The 18,252-nt window shown below is 36.9% G+C and overlaps 1 protein-coding gene and 1 pseudogene across 3 annotated transcripts in view; one reads left to right on the forward strand and one right to left on the reverse strand.

Annotated features, from left to right (window-relative positions):
* The window catches only part of PRORP (protein only RNase P catalytic subunit), a 127,033-nt gene that overhangs the window by 72,401 nt on the left and 36,380 nt on the right, over nt 1-18,252 (forward strand). The window lies entirely within an intron of this gene.
* LOC125168940 (60S ribosomal protein L23a-like) lies at nt 1,218-1,742 on the reverse strand (annotated as a pseudogene).

An 18,252-nucleotide genomic window follows, 5' to 3' on the forward strand; every position in this document is an offset into this window, starting at 1 on the left:
TTGATAGCAGGAACTGTTCTTTTTAGAAATTTCGACATCCAGCACAGTGTCTGGCATATGCTAAGTATACGCAAAAGGTTGAGTGAATGTTTGACCCAAAGTGTATTTTTAGACTTGTGGAATGTTTGGTGGCTATGATAGTGGTTCTTATGATAGACAACGTACCTTTTGTTTGGCTCTCCATTTCTTTCTGGTGAATAGTGTTTTTCATATCCCTAAAGGCTTGAGGTCATCAGATGGGAAAGGAGTGGGGGAATGCTATTAGCGAATTCCCTGAGTAGGGTAGAGGACACTGGTGTTACTCTTACTTCCCTTCGCAGTGAGAAGGGGGCCAAGCTGTAGAGTTAGGGGCAGGATAGTGGCACTCACATGAAACCTCAGAGTCTGTTGGTAGCTTATAGTTTACTGGTTAAGACCTCTGATTTAAATATTGGCTACGTCTACACTGTGTAGGCCCATAGCTATTGTATACTTTATATTCTCACCAACCAGCACCAGGTTTAAGCCTTTTGGTCAAGGTGATAGATCATTCCTAAATATTCACCCCTGACCTGAAGCCAATCTCTTTTTCTCCATCACAAGTCTGTAGACTAGCAACATCATCATATATCAGATGTCAGAAAAACTGCACACCATTCCCACCACCAATGTTTTTTGACCAGGTGACCTTAGGTAAGACAGTGAGCTTCTTTGGGCCTCATTCATCTGTTTTCTAATGTGAGAGTTTTTATGTTCATGAGACCATAGAACTAACCTGGATTGTTTCTCAAGGTCCATTCCATTTCTATTTTAGGACACATAATTTATATTAATTATTTAGCAGTGTTCCAGTGCTGCTCATTGAGAAAGTCAATGAGAAGTTTTCTTCTCTGTAGTGATTATACATTTGCCATTTGTTTGTCATTGTTGATGACAGTGTTGAAATTCTAACACATGAACTTCATTACATTCAGTATGTTGATTTTTAACCCCTGAAGTTTGCTGATAGTAGATTATTATCACGTGGAGTCGTCTCTTTTTGAATTCTTTTCTCAAGGTGGTTGTGTTTCTTTTATTTTTTCTTCAGGACTAACAGCCTAATAATGCTGAACAAATGAATACTGTCAAGCCATTTACCTAAGGACGCCAGAGCCTTTTGGGCATGCGCCTACATTTATATCCTACATGACATAAATGCTGAAGTGTTTTCCTGGGCCTTTTAACTCTCTACTCTTTTTTTTTTTTTTATGTTGAAAAAATTCATATTTAGATTTAGCCAACTGGACTCAGTTTAGATGATCCCAATTTTGTTGGCAACATCCAAAGCATCATAGTCAGGAGCCAGTTGAACATATGCTTTCTTTTCTCCATCAGGCCTGATCAGAATGTAGACCTTGGCCACGTCAGTGTCATAGAGCTTCTTCACAGCCTGTTTGATCTGGTGCTTGTTGGCCTTGACATCCACAATGAACACAAGAGTGTTGTTGTCTTCTATTTTCTTCATGGCTGACTCGGTAGTCAGGGGGAACTTGATGATGGCATAGTGGTCAAGGTTGTTTCTCCTGGGGGCGCTCTTTAGAGGATATTTGGGCTGTCTTCAGAGACACAGTGTCTTGGGCCCTCGGAATGTAGGTGACCTGCGGATCTTTTTTTTATGACTGTGGACGACTTTCAGCACTGCTTTCTTGGCCTTCAAAGCCTTTGCTTTGGCTTTGGCTTTGGGAGGGGCAAGGGCTTCCTTCTGCCTTCGCTGCCATCTTCATGAAAGGAATTAACTCTCTACTCTTAAAGTTTTTGAACGTAAAATAAAAGACCTTATAGTTTTATTGAAAAGCCTTACTTCTTGAAGGCAGAATTCAGATAACAAATATAAAGAACTGTAGTTGTCAGAAAAAAATACTTTCTTCACTATTACTATGCATACATTAATAGTTCATTGTCCTGTTCTCCACCAACAAAGAAACTGCAAAGTATACATTTTAACAGCGATGGTATCTGGAACAGGCCTCCTAACCCTCCAGTTTAATCCTTATCAGCTACTATTCCATGCTGAGACAATGCTTCCTGTTTCCCTTTTTTTTTTCAACATTTTATTATGAAACATTTTTAAAATACATTAAAGTTTAAAGAATTTACAGCGAACATCTGTACACCCATCTCCTTGATTCTACTATTAACATTTTACTATACTTGTTAGCTGTTTGTCTTTCTTTCATCTATTCATTAATTAGTGTGGATTTTAAAAATATATTTCAAAGTAGAATATAGCTATCTATACCTATTCTCTTTGATCAGTGTTTATATTCCTGCCCAAACTGGCTAGATTCAAGTACGCAGACATGACCACTTCTTCTGACTCCTCTTAAAGTTCTTAACGCATATTACCAGCCTTATTGGTACAGTGCTGTCAGCTTATACAGAGTGGTTTTCACAGAACAGACCAGTAACATTCTAGAGTAACATTGTAGATCAGCACTATTCAATAGAAATATAATGTTAGATTAAATCTTCTAATAGCCATATAAAAAAATTAAAAGAAACAAGTGAAACAACATTAAATCTTATTTAACCCAGCATGTCCAAAATGTTATCATTTCAGCATGTAATTAATATTTTTTAAATTACTGATGAAATATTTTATATTCTATGTGAATAGTAATTTTCATAGAAATCCAGTGCACCTCAATTCTACTTATATTTCAAGTGCTCAATAGTAACGTAGCTAATTGCTACCATATTGGACAAGATAGTTCTAGACTTTTAAACCTCAGGAGTATATTTCTTCTGATAAATGTCCATGCCTGAATATAATGACTTAGCAACCAATTTCCTAATGAATGCAAAAGAAGTAGTGGTATGTATCACAGCAAGCCATACCCTTTTGTGTTGAGGTCATTTTTATTCGTAGTTCCCTTGTTAGAAACTTATTAGTCCCCCCCCCCCCCCAATCATTTCTCTTGATTTCTTGGCATCAATACTTAGAGTTGAATTGCATTCCCTATAGCAATATTTAATGTATTTTTTATTAGTTTTCTGCCCCCTACCTCTAGTTTCAAGCTGTGCCAGTTTACCTTCTCCCTTTTTTGCTAGAGCAGTGTCTCTAAAACAGATAAGATCTTTATATTGCAATTGTAAAAATAAAAAATAAATGCTAGTGTTAAAATATTAACCAGCATAGAATTATAAAAATTAAAAATTAATTAATGGTGAAATTGTTCTGTATCCTGATTGTGGTATTGATAAAACTCATAGAATTGCATATGTGTGTGTGCATGTGTGCACACACGCACAAACAGACACACTCAAACTCACAAATGGAAAAAAAGAAATTGATTAGGTGTTACGAAGTTTTGACTAGGAGAAAGACATTTGGCTGAATAACTAGAAGAATGTTCCTATGTATAAATTGAGCTATCGTTAATTATTTGTTGGAAGACATCTAAATTCTTTCTTTCTTTCTTTCTTTCTTTCTTTCTTTCTTTCTTTCTTTCTTTTCTTTTCTTTTCTTTTCTTTTCTTTTCTTTTCTTTTTTTCCACTAACAAAATATTTAATTTCAGGGGCGCCTGGGTGGCTCAGTCGGTTGAGTGTCTGACTCTTGATTTTGATTTTGGCCCAGGTCATGATCTCACAGTTCATGAGTTCAAGCCCTGTGTCAGGGTTATCCCTACTTGGGATCCTCTCTCTCTCTCTCTCTCTCTCTCTCTTTCTCTCTCTCTCTCTCTCTCACCATCACCCTCTCCCTACCCCCCTCTCCTGGCCATGCTCTCTCTCTCAAAATAAATATATAAACTTTAAAAAAATCTAATTTTGGATAGTGAAGATGCATCATCTCATTCTCTGTTTTCAGAATGGATGAGGAAAAGTCAAAGTTATATAAAACATTTCTGATTTCAGTTACATCTGGGTGGTTTTCATTTTTAACATTTAGCTCGTAGTTAGGAGTCTTGACTGAGCCCATGGAGAAGAGTTAGACTGGGAAGTCAGCAGAAGTGGCAAGAATAGCTAGTATTCTGACAGTGGCAGAATTTCGTAAGAAGAAGCTCATGTTGGTAAGTGTTAATTATCTTGAAAATCAACACATGTGACTAGCTAGAAATACCTGAAACATTGCCTAATTTAGATACTAGATAAATAAACTAATTTAAATATCTGGAATACTTAGATATGCCCACTAAACTTCTGGAAAGAGAAAAAAAAGAGCACAACAGTTCACCTCCTCCAGTTTTCTTCAGTAGAACAAGCCACTATAGGCTTTATGCCCACATCACATTGCACTATAATGGACAGTCATATATATAGGATTCACTCAGTTGCTACAGTGGGACTGGTGAACAATTTTTAGTGGGTGTTCAACACTGTAAAGATTAATTTTATGTTTTTTCTTAGGTACCCATTTTGTTGTCTTCACATTTCACAATCACCTTATTCATTTGTTTTTCTTTGTTTACTGGTTCTCATTTTGCTTTCTCTCTTCCATGAGAGCAGAGACCTTGCCTCTTTTATTCACTGCTATATTCCCAGCACCTAAAACCATGCCTTGCAGACAATAGCTGCTCAGTAAATATTTGTCAAAAGAATTAATGATTCTTACTTTTATAGATGCATCAATAGACAAATAACTATCAATCAGGAACAAGTATCATGTCCCCAGTATTCAGTATACTTTAAAGGCTGTTAAAATGCTGCTGATGATAGAAGCCATACTTTATTCTTTTATTCAACACTTGTCACATGTCTTTTTTTTTTTTTTTTTGCTAGTCATCCTTCAAATAAGAGGAAAACACAGGGTGTTCTTTCAAAGAATACTGCCTATCAGGGAAGTAGGTATACTGTTCAGATCTACAAATAGGAGAATAAAGGCTGAAATAGTCCCTATATTATTTATATTTTTGGAAAAGAGTTATATACTGTTTCTTTCCCTTTATGAATAGACATTCATAAACCAGCCTAAGTAGTGAAATTGTAGGACTTTACTCCAGAATAATATCCCAGTACATTAGATCAGTTATCTGATAGCAGATTTTTTTCAGAAGCCCCAAACTAATATTGAATCTGTTCTCACTAGAGAATAGATTTAGAGAATAATTTTTTTTAGAACTAAACAGAATGATTTTACTTTCTTATCTACTGTTGCTTTTTATAATTTTTTTTAACGTTTATTTATTTTTGAGAGAGAGACAGAGCATGAACGGGGGAGGGGCAGAGAGAGAGGGAGACACAGAATCAGAAGCAGGCTCCAGCCTCTGAGCCATCAGCCCAGAGCCCGACACGGGGCTCGAACTCACGGACCGCGAGATCGTGACCTGAGCTGAAGTCGGACGCTTAACCGACTGAGCCACCCAGGCGCCCCTACTGTTGCTTTTTATAATAAGGATGTGTTATTAATAGACAGATGCAAAGGTTGTGAGGTATTATAAATTCTTTTGTTTTTTTTTAATTGAGAGAGAGAGAGAGAGAGAGAGAGAGAGAGAGAGAGAGAGAGAGAGAGATAGGGAGCAAGAGCAGAGGAGAGGGGCAGAGGGAGAGATTGAGAATCCCAAGCAGTTTCCATGCTTAGCGTACAGCCCAACATGGGCCTCAGTCCCACAACACTGGGATCATGACCTGACCCAAAATCAATAGTTGGTCACTTACCCAACTGAGCCACCCAAGCGCTCCTATAAATTCTTATTCTGATTTGTTTGTATCAAGCAACAGGCAAGAATGTATGTGCCCTTCTAAAATAATACTTTTATTTTTATTTATTTATTTAAAAAATTTGTGTTTATTTTTGAGAGAGAAAGAGAGAGTGCAAGTGGGGGAGGGGAAGAGAGAGAGGGAGACACAGGATCTGAAGCGGGTGCTGACAGCTCAGAGCCTGACGCTAGGCTCGAACCCGTGAACCGTGAAATCGTGACCAGAGCCAAGGTCAGACACTTAACCGACTGAGCCACCCAGGCGCCCCTTCTAAAATAATTCTTTTAAATGGCTGGGTGCCTAGAGTACTTTTTGAGTTTAGGCTCTCATACTTACCAAAGAATGGCAGAGTATTATTATTTTTTTAATCTTTAAAAAATGTGTTTAGGGGCGCCTGGGTGGCTTGGTCAGTTGAGTGTCCGACTTGATTTCAGCTCAGGTCATGGTCTCACAATTTGTGAGATCGAGCCCTGCATCCGACACGGCACTGACAGCATGCGGAGGCTGCTTGTGATTTTCTCCCTCTCTCTCTCTGCTCCTTCCCTGCTTGTGCGCGCGCGCGCGCGCACACACACACACACACACTTTCTCTCAAAATAAATAAGTAAACTTTAAAAAAATTTTTTAATAAAAAAATTTTCTAATGTGCTTAATAAAAAATGAAAAGAAAAAAAATACTCTGGTTAGGATCTAATGTGGGGCTCTATTCTCAGCTCTGCTGCTACCTCCCTTTATGATTTGGGTAGTGTTTCCTTTTTGAACCCCAAATTCCTATTTATAAAATGAGGAGACCAGGCTTAATATACTAAGAGACTCTCAGTTCTAAAACTTAGTGATTCCAGCAGACTCCCTGTGAAAAACAATGCATTTCTTCCAAAAGAGGGTGCTGTGGTATTTCTGAGAGCTTTAGCATTTTCTTGAAAAGAACTGAACAGAGGTAGAATCTCAGCTTAATTTTATGTCTTCAGACTACCAACCTTTGAGAAATAGCATCTCATACCCTAAATTTATATAGATAAGGTAATATAAATCAATTCTTAATGTTATTGATGCTTCTAAAAGCTTTTCTTTAATGTTGACTTTAGAAAATCTGGCAAATAATATTTCAAAGAAAAAATTTTCAGTACACATAATCTCAACACTCAGTATTAATATTTTGGTGTATTTCTATTCTTTTTTTTTTTGTCTCATTCAATTTTTTACCAGTGAGTGTGTATGTGTGGGTGTGTGTGGGTGTGTGTGTATGTAAATATATATATGTATATGTATATATATATATATATGTATATGTATGTATGTAGAATGTGTGTATATGTATATATTTAGATCTTTGATCTATTTCAGTTGATTTTTATATATGGTATAAGGTATGATCTAGCTTGACCATAAATGTGAATATTTATTTCAGGACCCTCAATTCTATTCCACTGATCTGTATGTTTGTTCTTATGTCAGTACCACATAGTGTTAATTACTGTAGCTTTGTTGTAAGTTTTGAAATTGAAAAATGTGAGTCTCCACCTTCTTTTTTTTATTGTTTTGGTCGTTCTAAGTCCCTTAAATTTCCATGGGAATTTTAGGATCAGCTTGTCAATTTCTACATAAAAGCCATCTAATAGGGATTACATTGAATCTAAAGTATCTTGTTTTCATTTGTATTTTTTAAGTAAATAATGAGACTGACAGTTTTCATGTTTGTTAGTTTCGATTTCTTCTGTGAATTTATGTTATTTCTGTAAGTTTATATGTTTATGCTTTTTTTCTGTTGGGCCTAAAATTTATTTTGTTTGTATGCATTCTTTATAAAGCAAGTATATTGGACCTTATTATATTTATTGCAAATATTTTCCCAAGCTTTTAGTTTTTAAGTGGCCTAATCTAATTTTTTCTTTGTTTCTTTGGAAAATTTCCCCCTTCCTAAATTCATTCTTGTTAGGAAATCAGATGAATCTTGGCCACTGTGGTCCAAAAAGCCATTTAGAGGTAGATTACATTTTTAAACTTATTTTTAAAATATATAAATAGAACTGTTTTATTAGTCCTAAAACAACAAAATTTTAAATACCTTATAATAATTATATCAGAGATGTTGTCAGTCTATCCTAATTCCTTAGTTTTATTTTGGGGTTGTTTTTGATTCCCCCTCTGCCCCGCACCCCACAACAGTCTTTTAATTCTGAGAAAGACTTTGATTTGCCTTGCCTTGCCTGTGTTCTCTGTTCTTAGTTCTTTTCCTGTGTCAGAAACTGTAAGAGTGGCTATTCTTTTTTCATTTTCTTTTCTTTCTTTTTTAATGTTTCTCATACTAATTAGCCAGCTTCAAGCTACAGAGTTTCTTCTTATTTTTTTTTCTGTTCAGTCCTCTTCATTCTCTACCTCTTTCATCTCCTTCTTTCTAACTTGCTCTCTAAAGTAGAACATTCCTCGTTCTATCTTAATCAGGAGTGTTGAGACCAGATAGCGTAGCCCAGGGGTTCTTAAACTTGGCACTATTGACATTTTAGGCCAGATAATTCTTTGTTTGAGGTTATGTTGTTCATTGTTGTTGTTGTCCATGCTTAGCAGGATCCCAGGCCTATGCCCACTTAGATGCCACAGAGATGCAGTCTCTCTGACTGCTTCATCTATAAAAGGAGGACAAATACCTACCCATTGGATTTTAGTAAGAATTAAATTTAAAAATGCAATTTAAATGTTGGTAAGTGCTCAGTTAATAGGTGATGTTATCATCATCATCACCATTCCATTGCTTACCTCCTCTAGTGAGCTGACTCTGAGATATCACATGGGTGCATCTCAAAAATTTTCCCAGATTCTACCACTCTACTCTTATTTCAAGCTAAAAATAATCTCTTTCTCTTTAGAATTCCTATTTTGTCTCTGTCTTGTAGCACTTGCCACTCGTTATGTTATAGTTTGTTGTTGTTGTTTGTTTTTTTAATTTACATCCAAGTTAGTTAGCATATAGTGCAATAATGATTTCAGGAGTAGATTCCTTAATGCCCCTTACCCATTTAGCCCATCGCCTCTCCCACAACTCCCGCCCCCCCAGTAACCCTCTGTTTGTTCTCCATATTTAAGAGTTTCTTATGTTTTGTCTCCCTACTGTTTTTTTTAATTTTTTTATGTTTATTTATTTTTGAGAGAGAGAGACAGAGTGCAAGCAGGAGAGGGGCAAAAAGAGAGGGGGACACAGAATCTGAAGCAGGCTCCAGGCTTCCAAGCTGTCGGCATAGAGCCTGATGTGGGGCTCGAACTCAAACTGTGAGATCACGACCTGGGCCGAAGTCAGATGCTTAACTGACTGAGCTACCCAGGCACCCCTCCCTCCCTGTTTTTTATATTATTTTTGCTTCTCTTCCCTTGTGTTCATCTGTTCTGTGTTTTAAAGTTCTCATATGAGTGAAGTCATATGATACTTGTCTTTCTCTGACTGACCAGTTTTGCTTAGCATAATACCCTCTAGTTCCATCCACGTAGTTGCAAATGGCAGGATTTCATTCTTTTTGATTGCTGAGTAATACTCCATTGTATATATATACCACATCTTCTTTATCCATTCACCCATCGATGAACATTTGTTACAGTCCATGTTTTTTCTTCCCTACATGTCACTCTATTTCTTGCAGTTCTCTGTATTTTTCACCTTTGTGGCTCAACACATTCTCACATAGTACACTGTCGTTAAATATTTTGAACAACTAAATAAATTTAGACACTGGTGGACCAGCTCAGGGTAGCCTGTTAACACCAATAGAATAATAACTTGGGAGACACCATGACAGACGGCTTAAGAGCTCAGGAGCAAAGGTATCTGGGTTTGGATCTCCCAGATCTGGGTTTGGATCTGTCTTTCTTATTATCTGTGTGCCACCCAACTCCATCACACACTAGGCTGTTTGATAAAATGCTTTTGTGATTAGCAAATAAAACTTATATTGGAAGGAGAAAAATATTCCTTTTTATTTAAAGTATTTGGTCTTATGAAAACAATTTCGAGGTGTAAAAATCACTGGTGACATATAGTTAAGATTTATTCCTTTTTCTTAGTTGTGCTATCCCCCTTTTTAATTAACAATCCAAAAAGTGTGAAATTGGAATGTCATTATTTTTGGGTATTTACATTTTCTTTAAAAGCTTAAGAAATAGTCACAGATTTTTTAAAGCCCATTTTGTAAATTAATAGCAAGTTATGGGCAGAGTAAGATGGGCCTACAGAAACATTTTTTTCTACAAAGGGACATACAGCATTTATGAAAGTTAGTGGCCTACACGTGACATTGTTTAGACACTGAGTATTTGAAAAGTGTTTGGTGGACCCTCAGAAAAGCATACTTTGTCCCTTACCTGCATAATTTGGATTAGCTACCATTTCCTAAGTGACCATACATGACATTTGGATGGAGTCCACATCTAAATCCTACGTGTTAGACATAGCTTCATGCATTTGTTAAAGATAAGTTGGTACCATCAACTTCACAACATTACCAGTTAATTTTTTTGTTGTTTCTGTATGCCAACAGAAATGCTACTTGATTGTATTAAAATACTTACCCTTTTCTTTACTGCATGAAGAGTAGAGGTGTCAGTTTCAGGAAACATGGCAGAAAAGCTTTCCTGAGTGGTAGCTTTCCATATGGTCTCGGTTTTTCTGGTTTTCTGGTTTTTTTTGGTTTTGTTTTGGTTTGGTTTTTTGCTAAGCAGGAAATGACTAGAAACAAAGATTCTTCAATTTAGAAGTTCTCACAAATCTACTTGTCTCATTTCTCCCTGTCTCCATATTCATGTCTCTTTCTCAGTGTCCCTGACCTCTCTCCTTCTGTCTCTTGTAGTCCTTGGATTTAGGACTCATCTGGGTAATCCAGGATGATCTCACCTTGGAGATCCTTAACTTGATTACATCTTAAAAGACTCTTTTCTCAAACAAGTTCACAGTTTCCAGACATTAGGACATGGATATATCTTTTTGAGGTTCACTATTCAACCCACACCCTAATCTCACTCCACTTCCTGCCAGATTCACTTTGCAACATTCTGATAAGGAGCTGCAATGTTCATGGTCATGGCACATTCATCATTTCTCATCTCTACCTATCTTGTTTATGAGCAGTTCTAAAGGGTAAAAATCCTTCTTTCTGTTGAGCCAAAACCTGTTCTGGGATAATATTTGACAGTGGGTTCTAGATCTCCTATAAAGCTATATGGGATAAGAAAAACTTGTCCCATGATTCTCAGGTTCGGGGAGAATAACACATGTACTGCTTCTCTAGCATTCTGACACAGTCTTCTAGGGGTATGAGATTCTTTCCAGCATATATACTACCACCATCACCCTCCAAAAAAAAATCCCATTAAAAATATATTAAATGAATATTTGATATCATTGTGAGCCAGTTGTGATGGATGTGTCATGAACTTCCTCCAGGAGGGTGGAGAATGGACAAAAGATTGAGAAATGCAATCTCAACCTTCTTCCTCATGACAGCCATTCAGGTAGATGAGGACAACTATTTATATTTCCCTGAGTCTTGTTTTCTGGAATCAATACTTTTCATTTCATTTACTCCCCTATGATATGGCTTCCATACCTTTCATTCAGAAAGTATTTATTGAGGGCCTAATATGAGTCACTATGTTAAGTATTAGAATGATGTAAGGATGAATATCCCAGAATCTGTGTCATCTAAGACTGTAGTTTGGGGGAGGATGTAAACAAATAAATTGTAAAAACACTGTGGTAAATATTTGGTAAGCTTACGTATAGGATACTGAGAGAGCATAGAGGAATAACTAAATCAGTAGTGATGAAGTGAGATCTAAACTGAGACCTGACAATCAAGAAGAGAGGAGGGAGGCAGGGCAGATTTATGTTCCAGGCAGAAGGAGCATCCACATTCACTTCCTATTTTGGAGCCATGCCCTCCCACAGGGAAAATCAAAGATGGCTCCAAACAGTTCTTCTTGTTGCTCCTTGGAACCAAGGGGCAGGCCTGAGGCTGGGGTAAGAATGAGGCACTCACCTCAGCTGTAGTATTTAAGGAGATGCCCCAAAATGCAGTAATTAATAAGGATAAATGTTTAAAAAAAATTTTTTTTTCAACGTTTATTTATTTTTGGGACAGAGAGAGACAGAGCATGAACGGGGGAGGGGCAGAGAAGAGAGGGAGACACAGAATCGGAAACAGGCTCCAGGCTCTGAGCCATCAGCCCAGAGCCCGACGTGGGGCTCGAACTCACGGACCGTGAGATCGTGACCTGAGCTGAAGTCGGACGCTTAACCGACTGAGCCACCCAGGCGCCCCAGGATAAATGTTTTAATGCAATATTTTAAAAATCACAATTAATGTAAAAAAATCCATGATGGGAGTGCCTGACTGACTCAGTTGGAAGAGTATGGGACTCATGAGCTCAGGGCCATGAGTTTGATCCCCACATTGGGTGTAGAGATTACTTAAATAAGTAAATAAACTAAAAAAAAAAAAAATCCATGATGAACAAAATATCGAAATTTTAAAGAAAAACTGAATCACTGTTATTGATTGTCCCTTTTGTCATAGGCACCGGTATGGCTTGGCGTGGCACTATTATTGAACCTGTCTTTCTTTAAATTTTGATATTTTGTTCATCGTGGATTTTTGTGCATTGATTTTGATTGTGCAAAATACTGTATTAAAGTACTGTTCATCTTATTCAGTGAATTTTTTGGTGCCCCTTTAAATTTTGTGCCCAAGGCAAGGGCCTTAGTCACCTCATTCTGGTCCCAGCCCTGCAACTAAAACAGACAGACAAGATCCATGCTTAGCCAGGTGGGCTTTTCCTCCTGGGACTTTGACTCTGGAGGATATAAAGACACAGATGCGGTTAGAGACATTTCACAACGGCAGTGGAAGTCTGTATCCTGCCCTACTGTGACTGTGGTGTGTGTGCCTGCATGACATGCAAGCATGCTCACCTGAGGGTCCAGTGGCGGGCCCCAGAGGCAGTGTCTAATTAACCACTCCTGTGGCATGACCTTGGTTGTGTTACTACTCTGACCTTCTTTGGTCTTGTTCCTCTTCTGAACTGGTGTTGTGGTATTCGAGATTTATATTTCCTTCCTTTTTGAAAATTAGTCATGTTTGTTTATCTCCAGACTTCCATTCTTCCTTCTTTAGAGATAACCAGTAATGGCTGCACAATTATATATATATACGTTTTCTTGGTATCTTAGGATGAAATTCATCCAGGCCTAGAAAAATGAACTCGCTTGGAGTAATTATTTTTTTCAGTCAATTCTCTTGTACTTCTTTTCTCATTCAGTCTTTTGTGCAGCATTTCCAACTTGAATATAACTTGGAACTTTTATTTTCTGTTGTCCATAACTTACAAATTGTAATAGTCATTGGACCTGAATATATGAACAGCAGATATTAAAGGATGCCAGGCTCAGTGGATCTCACCAAAGACCAGCACCAGAGGCATCCATGGATGAAAACAAATGATACTCACCAAGAAACAGCTGGGAGACATTATTCAGTATTTATTACACTCAGAGTCCAGTATTTGGAAAGAATGGCCTCAAAAATTGACATATGTGTACCAGTACTACAGATTTGGTTCAAGAACTTCAGAGCATATTCAGTAAAAGCAACAAAAAGCTCAAAATAACAGTTACCTACAGAAAAAGTCATGAGAAATACGGACATACCACTCAGATCCACTGATGGGGCTAGCCCTGTCTCCCTGATTTCTGTAGATATCTGGCACCCCCAGTCCAAGTTAGCATGTCCCGATTTTAAGGTCCCCATAGACCACTCTGATAGCCATAAAAGAGCTTATTTTGGATACTGCCAAGTCCCTAACACATACTGTCTTTGCCCCATTTTGTACTCTCAAGTTCTTTTCCCAGGCTGAGATTCTAATTCTCTGGTCTCCTTGCTAGGTAGAACTTAACCAGCAGTTCCGACCTGAAGGAGAAGCAGGGTGGGGCGGAGGGGGGAGGCAAGGAAGAGCAGGAAACAAAAAGGTCATGTGCTTAGGAAAAAAAATAATCTCCTTCTGGGCATTAACTTTCTTGATATTATTGTAGTGAGTTTGCACCACTTTTTGTATTCATCCTTTAATGAATGCATCTCTACCTGTGTTTAATTTTTTTCTTTAGTTGCTTCTCTCCTTTTTTTCTCAATAGAGTCAATAATATTACAATTTTGTTTTTAAAGCCTTACCTTCCACTTGTCTTAGGTTATACTCCCTGTTAGAGTTTCTAGCTTGGAATTACTCCATACTATGTCTGAACACTTTGACATTTTCTCTCTCAGGGTCTAGGGTCCTCCCATGGGAAATGTTTCCTTCCTTTGCTCTTATAAAGTCCAGACTAGTGAGGACCATCATGTCTTTTAAAGCCGTTGTCACATCATCTATAGTTTCCTCCTCGACAGTCTTTATACTCCTGAATAGCAGTTCTCTTTGTTGTTTCCTCTGCTGAGAAATGAAATTGTCAATATGATATCAACTTATCAGGTGCTCTACTTTTACCAGAATGAAACCTCTCACCCATGCTGGGAGAGGTGACATTTCCCGTTACTACTATATATCGTGTCTATATCTGTTTTGTAATCTGTATTAGGAGAACATCACAGTTCGTCAACCACAACAGCATCATTAGAATAGAACATACCTTTCCAGTGTCATGAGTCTCAGTGACACTTACCTCCATGTGTTAACCTTTCAAGTTTTCCTTTTCTTGTTATCCATGTTCTAGAGATTGTTATTAGGAATAAGGCCATTATCTTACTCTCCATCTACTTGATTTTTCACTGATAAATTATTGAAAGGCTCTACTATAGTATTCTTTAGGTATCACACCAGCACCTCTATGTGGAAGCTTTTCTTGATTTTACATGGTCTTATTGAGACTTCAGACCCCACTCTATCCGCAGCTTTAATGTGTACTGTCATATATCTAACAGTGGAAATGATGCATATCTTCTTATATCCTCTCTCTATGTATTCCCCTGACGTGTGTGTGTGTGTGTGTGTGTGCCCTTTAATTTCTTCAGGGTCATGGCAGATTTGGAGGCAGTGAACACTTAAGCACCCTGAGTAAGAGGTATACTGTTTCCTGGATAACTATCTTTTAACTAGAATTATAGAAACAGAGTTAGAAATCATAGCAGGGGGAATGAAGGACAGACAGTAAAGTCAAAGCAGGCTTTTTCAAAAATAGAAAACCATTTTTTAAATTACACCTAGTGTCATCATAATATGTACATCTGGAGATCTTCTCGATCATGGCCATCAGAGTGGTCTATGGGACCTTAAAATTGGAACATGGTAACTTGGACTGGAGTGCCAGATATCTACAGCAATCAGATCAATCTCAAAGTTTTTAAGTCAGATGAACAGTGGGAATATTGAGGACCGATATTATTTACCAAACATTCACGTAGCACTTCTGTGGGAGACAGTTCCAAAGTGCCTTATAAACAATAAATTAATTTACTAAATTAATCATTTAACCCTCATAAAAAATAAATCCTCCTATCAGGTGAGAACCAGTATTAGCTCCCATTTTGTAGATGAGGAAACTGAAGCTTAGAGAGATTAGGTGACATCCCTGAGGTCACAAAGCTAGTTAAGCAAGAGCTAGAATTTGAATTAAAGAAATCTGGCTTGAGCCTATGCTCTAAACACTACATAATGCAGCCTTTCCAATTTATTTTCTTTCTAAAGTTCCAATGGAAAAAAATGTTACAGCCTATACTAGAAAATACCTAAAGAACATGAAACATTACTGAAACAACAACTAATTAAGGATTTTATCAGATGTGTAGCACCTTGACCTTCATAATTATAACTTTCCCCAAAGCTACCTAATTACAATAGTGTTCCCTCCCTGGTAATTATTGTCTCCTTGGTTCTCTCCCCATTTCCCAACTTTGAAATTACATGGTTTGTATCTAGCTCTTGTTTATCTTTGACCACAAACTCCTTTTGGTTGATTGTGGTATGTTTTGGGTTGGGATTGTGGGAAGTTTATTGATTGTTTCCAGGGTTACACTAATGATGTCTTTTCATCTATTTCTCTTTTAGCTTAATTATAATTTTTCCTGATAATTATTTCCACCTGTCCATGTTCATATCTAATCATTGATATTGATTGGTTTTGCTAGTATCATAAATTAATTTTTTCCATATCTCTGCATAGATTTGTGTTCTTTTCTGAATATATTGTTCTTGATTGTTTTAAAAGAAACTCTGTTGTAGTTAATTTTATATAGTATAACATACTACATACATAAACTTATTAGGAACTCTGAATAAGAGAGCCTCAACACTTGAATACCTTGGTAGGGCATTTTTCTACTGTAGTGAAGAGAGACCCAAGAAATGAAACCAGTAAACAAAAGGCTAAGGATTCTAATACCTGCCCTTCTTCCCAACATTTGGTATGTTTTAGAATTTGTTATGCTTTCCTTTCTGGTAGTTACGACATCTCCCTGGCAATAGTACAATCTGTCTAGTCTATAAATTAATGATTAGAAAAGAACTTTAGAAGTTTTAGCTCCTTGTAAATCAAATGCCCCTAGCCTAACCACAGCTCTGACAAGTTATAATATTAAGTTGTCACTAGACTGCTAGTGACTTAATGACACTAAGTATTACTCTTATAAAAACCATGAGCTTAAGTATGTATATTTTACTGTAGCTGCCATAGATTCTGGCTTTCCTTGCCCAAGAAATATTTAACAAAGACCCTTCTGTTGTTGATCTTTGTGCCATGATATTTCTCAAAAAAATTACTTGTGGACAATATAACTTTTGAAATGTAAACACACATTATTCGTTAAATCTTTACTGACTTCCTATCCTGTGCCAGGCATAGTGCTGGGTATTGTGGCAGATACAAAGGTGAGTAAAATGCAGTTCTCTCCTTGTCAAGGAGTTTATAATCTTGTAAATACTCAAGATGTTCATATGTAGACTATTTATAAGGGCCCTAAGAAGTATTTCAGAAAAACTAAAAAAAAAAAAAAAATCATAGGCTAAGGAAAACTACTTCTAGCTAAGGAGGAATAAAAGAATACTTTATGGACAGACATCACCATTTAATTGGTTCTTTATGACTAGGTTAGGTTTCTGTAACTAGAGCTGAGGAGGTGGAAAGAAGGGGGGCTGATTCTGTGTGCAGACAACATGTTCAAATAGCACTATGTAGCAAAGTAGTTCTTGGGAGGTAGGGAGTAAAGGGTGTTGGGGGGGGGTAGTACTAAATATCACCCTTTTTTTCCTATTGTCAAACACTTCGTACCCATAATAGGATGAGATTTGAGAAAAAAGATGAAATTTTATACCCAGTTGGCAATAGTTGGATAAACAACCCAGAAAAATTCACTGTCTTCTTAATATTGGTGGTTATGTTATCTCCAAAATCAAATTTCTTCTTTTTGATTCTAAAGTGTATTTTGAATGGATTCCACTTATTTACCTTAAAAGATGTGTTGTGACAACACAGCACATTGGTATAATATTCTCTTGGGAACATGAAGATCACCTGTGGTTTGGGATAACTTCATTTAGGCTTTTCCAGCTTGTACCTACAAATATGAGTCAGTCTGTTCACTTTTGATGGCCCTTCCTCCTTTTCCATCCTGTCTGTCCCTACACTAACCCACAGGTCAGTAAAGAGAGTCCCACCAAAAATAAGAGATTCTTTTCACTTCAAAAAAGGGACTCTCTTTACTTCTCCTTGGAGAGTCCCAATTTGTATCTTACAACAAAATGAAGTGAATGAGAATTTGAGCATATTAAAATATTTCTTAAAATTCTAGGTTAAAATTATAAATTAGTTCTTTTTTTTTCACTATTAATAGTTACATAACATGTAATTTAAAGACTTAAAATCATAAGCTCTAGCTTTACACTATAAATTTTTAAAAGATAATAACCAACCCATTAAGCGTTATTACCTTTCAAAATGACAAAGAGAAAATATACCATGTAACTTTGATAAATCCATGTATTTAAAAGGGCATGAAGACATTAGCCTGTGGTGTGCCAGACATTTCATTTCTGTTATTTCCTCCCTAAAAAAATACCAGGATTCCTAGATGTACTGTAGATGGCAGTACTTATATGAGAATGATTAGCAGATGGAGTCTTAAATGAGTAAAGTTCAGTTGAAATGTTCTTAATTTTTCTCATTTGCTGGATTTTTAAAAAATAATCATAAACTTTCTTTTTCACTCATGATGTTTCCGTTCATTTTTATTTCACCATCACCTGACCTCCCTCTCACCTCACCTTTGTTTCAGAAATCACATGTTATACAACCATTTTCCCTTTACATGGCAGTGATTGGAAACCAGGTGATTATACATATAGGATCCTGTGTAAAGTTCTGTAAAATTATTTTTTCTCAAGGAGGTTGAGTGCCACGTGGCATTGCTGAAAATTCTGACTGGGACAGGGAGAACACTGTCACCTGTGTTTCAAATACACCATCATTGTATATCTACAGTTCCAGAGTTGATCAAATCTATCTTTGTATGGAGGGAAGTAGCTCTTCCATGAATATGAAAACTCTCTCATTCTCCCTAAACGTTGGGAATTTTGCT

Source organism: Prionailurus viverrinus, chromosome B3 (genome assembly GCF_022837055.1).
Source record: "Prionailurus viverrinus isolate Anna chromosome B3, UM_Priviv_1.0, whole genome shotgun sequence".
Classification (NCBI taxonomy): domain Eukaryota; kingdom Metazoa; phylum Chordata; class Mammalia; order Carnivora; family Felidae; genus Prionailurus; species Prionailurus viverrinus.